The sequence below is a fragment of the Octopus bimaculoides genome, chromosome 18 (genome assembly GCF_001194135.2).
Source record: "Octopus bimaculoides isolate UCB-OBI-ISO-001 chromosome 18, ASM119413v2, whole genome shotgun sequence".
Taxonomy (NCBI): domain Eukaryota; kingdom Metazoa; phylum Mollusca; class Cephalopoda; order Octopoda; family Octopodidae; genus Octopus; species Octopus bimaculoides.
The window spans coordinates 34736150-34743080 of record NC_068998.1 but is presented as its reverse complement, the minus strand read 5'-3'; positions in this window follow the sequence as shown (position 1 = coordinate 34743080).

Here is a 6931-nt window from a genome sequence, read left to right as displayed (position 1 = left end):
TAACACAAAGAAATATAAGATATAAGAGCACAATACTTAGAACAAAATAAATGTACAAACTCATAAAACAAGCCACAAAGAATATCATTAATTATGGCATCAAATATTCAAAGAGAGTTGATGCCATCTTGGTTTTGACCTGCTTCTTTTTAGACATTCTATCAATGTTTATTTCATATGCCAATCTAATTTCCTTCAAAGAGCTGATGATTCAGGTGTAAACTCATCTAATTAATCTGTTCCTTTTCATTCCCACTGATCTCCAGTGATTCTTACTTTGTTGAACAGATTTCAGGCAAAATACCCCCAGCAGATTATTTCATAACTAGTTTACATCTACAGTTATGAAGCAAAGGAAAACTAATGAAAAGATTGGCAAAGAAAATGTGAGAAGGAAAGAAGAAAGTAAAGAAAGAAAGGTAGACAAGTTCTATTTCTTTTTTATTTTCATCATTGCACACACATGCACACATGTACGCACATTCTTTACTTGTTAATTTCCTAATAAAGTGTCTAATTATACAGCAGTGAATACTTTCTCATATAATTTATTATTTTTTATTGTTATATCCTAGGGCATATCATTTCACCTTCATTAAATACTGTTTTTTTCTTTCCTTTTCATAAATTGACTTTTACTGATTTTTACCATAGACATTCAATGTTCCTACAATTTTTTAATATTTCTGTTTATTATTAATCTTTGAAAATTCTTTTGAAGATGAGGCAAAAGTGTTTTAGGAAAAGGCTTTTTCTTTTCTTTTTTTTTGTTTGGTTTGTTTCTTTTTCATCTTTCATCAAAAGATGTTTAGAATATTTCAAATTGCTAGAAATGAATTCACAACCAATTTTCTCTCTTTCTCTTGAGTAAAACATGTTATTTATTCATTTACATATTTATTTAACATCTGTTCAATATTTCTATATTTATTTTTCGTATTTAATACTCAGTTTTATTATTTATCCTTGACTGCATTAGATAAAGTATTGAATAAATAATTGGAAGATTGTATATATAAAAATATAAATAATAAAAGAAAGTGTTGAATTATCTTGAAATATGAAGCAAAATCTATAACACCTGCTAGTTTCTTATTAGTATTTCTGACTGCTGTCAGAATGTATAGTGTTAGACATTCAGGACCATATATCAAACGAAATACACTGTCTATTCATTTGAATTCATTTTGAAAATAATCAAGAATCTAAAAGATTGAGTAATTAACTTATTCATTTATTCGTAAGTAAAGGTTCTTATATGGAAAAATTTGATGAAAGGTTTTAATTTAAAATAGGATGCTTAAAAGTAGATAGTATCATATAACCTGAGGTGAAGTGAGCGCTTAGTGAGGAAAGCAGGGAGTTGGTTATTCATATCTAATTAGAATCAATTCTTCAATTGCTGTGAACCTAATCTTGATGGGGTAATATGTCTTGAAAAATCTAAATACTTAAAGTAACGAATATAGTGTATAATTATTCTTATTCTTATCTTGATTAATTTTTACTTGTTTCGGTCATTTGATAGTAGCCATTCTGAGGAACAATTCTGAAGTGCTTTAGATGTTAATTTTAAGTATCTGGAATTTTTCTCTATTTATTACACCTTTAAGCTTTGGAACTTAAACATTGTTGTTAGTGATGTCAACATGAAGATAGACATAAATAGACACATACAAATGCATATCACACACACACACATGCATGATAAACATATATAGTTTTCAGCTACTAATTCCACTCACAAGACATTGGTTGGTCTAGGGCTATAGTTGAAGACATTTACTCAAGATGTCACCCAGTGGAACTGAACCCAAGGCTATGTACTCATGTACTTAACCACACAGCAATAGCAATAATGAATTTCTATTTATTTATTTATTTATGTTATTTTGTAGAGTTGAGTTTTGGATGCCACCATGGGTAAAGTGAGAAGATAAATGGGTTCCATCAGGTGGACTTGCTCTCAATACATTACCCAAAATTAATTATTCAATAACCCACCCTCAACCATAATCCAAAACGTTATTAATCTCCAGATCACTACAACTGAAGCAAAAGTAAATATATACCAATTAAAAGGTCAGTTCTTAAATAGATGAAATTTCTGCTGACATGGTATATTTGGAATAAATAACTTTTTATTTGGTGGTCAGAGCTACTGTTTTCATGCAAGAATTTTATCAACAAACAAAAACATTCTAAAGGCCAGATTTACTACAATTTAGTAGAATTGTGAACTTGTTCTTTAATTTCACATCCTCATAAAGTAAGTCATATTTGATTACTGAAACAAAGGGGGAAGTAGCCAAAGGGACAAGTTACATTCCCTTCACATGTGTTATGCTTCTGTGCAGAAAAACCTTCTGTTCATACTTTACATCTCTTATGGTGATTCACTTATAGTTGCATTGCAACTGTTCAAGCAAGTAACACAGCCTACAAAACTTAGCCAAACCACCTACCTCTACATATTTGATGACCCTTTCCCATCACCACAGATCATGTAAAGCAGTTCCCCAAAGCACAAAAGGCATCTCCATGCATCACACAGCATGTAAGTTTTCCTGCTTTGCAAACCACAGTCAGTTTTTTTATGTTTCTTGCTGGAATTGTCTCTAAAATCTTTTCAGTGTCCCTTTTTCCCTTTGTGGTGTCTAATTAAGAGCTGCATGCAACATACAATAAAATCATGCTTTTAAATTTATCATAGATACAGATATAATGAGTCAATCTGCAATGAATAGTGACGACAATCAAATCAATGCAATCATCCTTGACCTATATTAACTTATAACATCCTGATAAGAATTTTCTAAGTCAAAATCCCAGTCCTGAGCTGATTCTGCTACAAAACAAAGATTAATAGTAGAGGAAGGGGGGCAGTGAGCTGGCAGAAATGTTAGCACGCCGAGAGAAATGCTTAGCAGTATTTTGTCTGTTTTTATGTCCTGGGTTTAAATTCTGCCAAGGCTGACTTTGCCTTTCGGGGTCGATAAATTAAGTACCAGTTGCAAATTGGGGTCAATCTAATTGACTGGCCCGCTCTCTCAAAATTTTAGGCTTTGTGCCCTAGAGTAGAAAAAAATAATAGAGAAAGGGATTAGAGCTTTCTTCTTTACATTTGAGAGTTGGTCACTTCCTTTAAAATCAATGTAAACAAAATTAATATGATTCTTGTGATACCGTGCATTTCAGGACTGGTGACTGAAGCAGCCCTGTGCAGAACTGTGTCTTACAAGAAATTAAGAGTTAATCCATCAAATAAATTTGCTTCTCCTCAATTCATTATTGAATATATAAATCATAAAATAGGTCTGAATAAATATTCCTTAAATGATCTGAGGATATAAAATGAAGATCTCAACTCACTTGGAGTTAGTGTACAGTGAAGAGAAATACATTGACTATTAGTTGCAAACAATCTTTCACTTCTCCAAGAAGTACTGACTATTCTCCTTACTTTATTTTTTTCACTGGTTGCAGACATTAAACTGTGGCTATCTTGAAGCACTGACTCCAAGGGTTTGAGTTGAGTATAAAGATTCATATTATTCATATTGGTTCAGTACTTATTGTATTACCTATTTTATCAGTCTCTCAGTTGTTTTTGACATAAAAGGAAACAATTTGGCATTCTGGTTTATATTAATAAACATGGACATACACATAGGGACAGGTACATATCATTATATAACATGTACAGATCCACTGAATTCTGAATTCAATTCGTAATTCATTGGTCAACCTGAAGCTATAGTAGAAGGCATTTACTGAAGTGCTGTGCAGTGTAATTGAAGCATATGGGTGTGAAATGAACTTTTTAACTACATGGTTATGACTTCATCCAGTATTAAAACATTATCTTGGTGGTCATAGCCTGGTAGCTAATGCATCAATGCATCAGCTAAATATTTCTTTAATTTATACCAGTTATTCACTTTTGGTTTTCTTTGTCTATGTTTAGTTTAAATACATTGCATACATACATTTATACATTATATATTCACAAAGAAACAATTTAAGAGAGAAAATAAAAAGATAGGAGTAATACAACTTATATAAAAGGAACATGAATGAGATGGGAAATAAAACAGTAGAACTGCTTCCATATGATTAAATCAGCTGACAATGTATTCTGTTATATCCAGAAATACACAGTATTCAATAAATGTGTTCAGGATACAAACTAGTTGATTTTATCTTTGCACAATTTCTCAGACTTCCAAATGTCACAGACACTTTAACATCCATGTGAAATGCAACCACAACAACAACATCAATAATAACAGTAACAGTAGAAACAGCGAAGGAAATTGATTAAAAAATGGAAAAAGATTTATTAAAAATAGAATGGTTGTTATTGAAACGCTTTTCCCTACTTCTGTCAAAAGAGTAATCAAATATTTTGGAAGTAGTATTATTTAAAAATATAAGATACTTTAAGTTGTGGATAAGAAAACAATTAATTATTTGTAATAAACAGCCGGAAATTCCTGCGAGACAGCTTGCTGAGTGTCACAGACCAAATCTGTGGCTGGTGCAAAGTCCCTTCCAGACCTAGGGTAACATGGTGGTGGAACAATACTGGAAGAGTTGGGGTAGCAGGAGAATGTATCAGATAGCCAAAAGGGAAGCTAAGAGACAGGTATATATAGCCAAGGGAGTAGCAGAAAAGAAGAAGTTTGCTAATGTTCAGTGACTGATGACCAAAGAACAGAAGTATTTCAGATTGCAAGACAGTGTGTGAGAGAAAACCGTGATGTCATAGGACAGAAATGTATCCACATGGATTATGGTGCCCTTGCGTTTAATGATTCTGCAAAAGAAACAGGTTTGGAGAAGCCTTTATAAAAGACTGCTGAATGTGGAGAATGAATGGGAGGAGGAGAGTCTGCCAAAGGTTGACCCAACTGAGGGACCAGCTATCTGAATTGATAGTACCCAGGTAGATAAAGTAATTAAGTATATGAAGAGAGGGAGTGCATCTGGACCACCAGGAATCACTGCTGGGATGCTTGAAATATCGGGTGGTGTGGGTTATGGTCTTGTCAGGTATTTCATGAAGGAGTCATACCCAATGACTGGTGTAGTAGCACCATAGTCAACTGCTACAAGGGGAAAGGTAATGCTTTAAATAGAAGTAACTACAGGGGTATCAAATTATTGGATCAGGTGATGAAAGTTACAGAGAGGGTCATAGCCCAACTAATTAGGGAGAGAGTTAGCCTAGATGAGATGCAGTTTGGTTTTGTGCCAGGCGGAAGTACCGCTGATGCTATATTTCAGGTAAGGTAACTGCAGGAGAAATACCTAGCCAAAGATAAACCATTGTACTTGGCTTTTGTTGACTTGGAGAAAGGGTCCCCTGATCTCTTGTTTGGTGGTCAATGTCGAAACTGGGGATAGATGAGTAACTGGTAAGAGCTGTACAAGCCCTATACAGGGATGCTGTCAGAAAGGTGAGTATTAGCAACAAGTATAGTGAAGAATTCAAAGTAGAAGTAGGGGTTCACCAAGGATCAGTCCTCATCCCTCCTTCTTATTCATTATAGTTCACCTGGCAATATCAGAGGAATTCAAGACAGGCTGCCTTGGGAGCTCCTCTATGCTGATGACCTTGTGGGATAATAGCTGAGTCACTGCCAAAACTGGAGACGAAGTTCAGGGTGTGGAAGCAAGGTCTAGAGTAAAAGGGCATTAGGGTTAACCTAGCAAAAACCAAAGTCTTAGTAAGTAGGAAGGCTGTCAAATCACGACCCCCTTCAGGTAGATGGCCCCACTCAATCTGTAGGAAAGGCATGGGTAGAAACTTCATATGATGTACCCAGTGTAAGCTATGGACACATAAAAGGTGCAGCAATATATATAGTTTTTGTGTGTGGCAGATGCACTGAGGTAATAAACTCTGAAGATGTACAGAAAACTGAATCCATCACATGCCAGGGGGAGAAACTAGTAGTTAATAGCTTCTGCTACCTAGGCGACCAAGTTTGTAGTGGGGGGCGGTTGCTCTGAGAGTGTAGCAACTAGAGTAAGAATAGCCTGGACAAAGTTCAGGGAGCTCCTACCTCTGCTGGTAACTAAGGGCCTCTCGCTCAGGGTGAAAGGTAGACTATATGATGCATGTATGCGAACTGCCCTGCTACACAGCAGTGGAACATGGGCCATGAATGCTGAGGACATGCATAGGCTTGAAAGAAATGAAGCTAATATGCTCTGCTGGATGTGTAATGTCAGTGTGCATACACAACAGAGTGTAAGTGCCCTGAGAGAAAAGTTAGGCATAAGAAGCATCAAATGTAGTATGCAAGAGAGGCGACTGAGCTGGTATGTATATATATATCATCATCATCATCATCGTTTAACGTCCGCTTTCCATGCTAGCATGGGTTATATATATACTTATGAAGAACAGATAGACAGCCGGCAACTGATGAAGGGTCGTTCTTTATGTCTTTATGTCCTGTTTTCCATTTGTTTTTCTGCATCATTAGTAGATCTTGAACTCATATTGAACTGAATTGTTTTCATATTTCATGTTGTTTACCGTTGGTGACGTCCTGTAGCCATATATGCATATGTATATATATACTCTTTTACTCTCTCTTTTACTTGTTTCAGTCATTTGACTGTGGCCATGCTGGAGCACCGCCTTTAGTCAAGCAAATCGACCCTGGGACTTATTCCTTGTAAGCCTAGTACTTATGCTATCCGTCTCTTTTTGCCGAACCGCTAAGTGACGGGGACATAAACACACCAGCATCAGTTGTCAAGCAATGCTAGGGAGACAAACACAGACACACAAACACACACACATATATATATACATATATACGACGGGCTTCTTTCAGTTTCCGTCTACCAAATCCACTCACAAGGCTTTGGTCAGCCCGAGGCTATAGTAGAAGACACTTGTCCAAGATGCCAC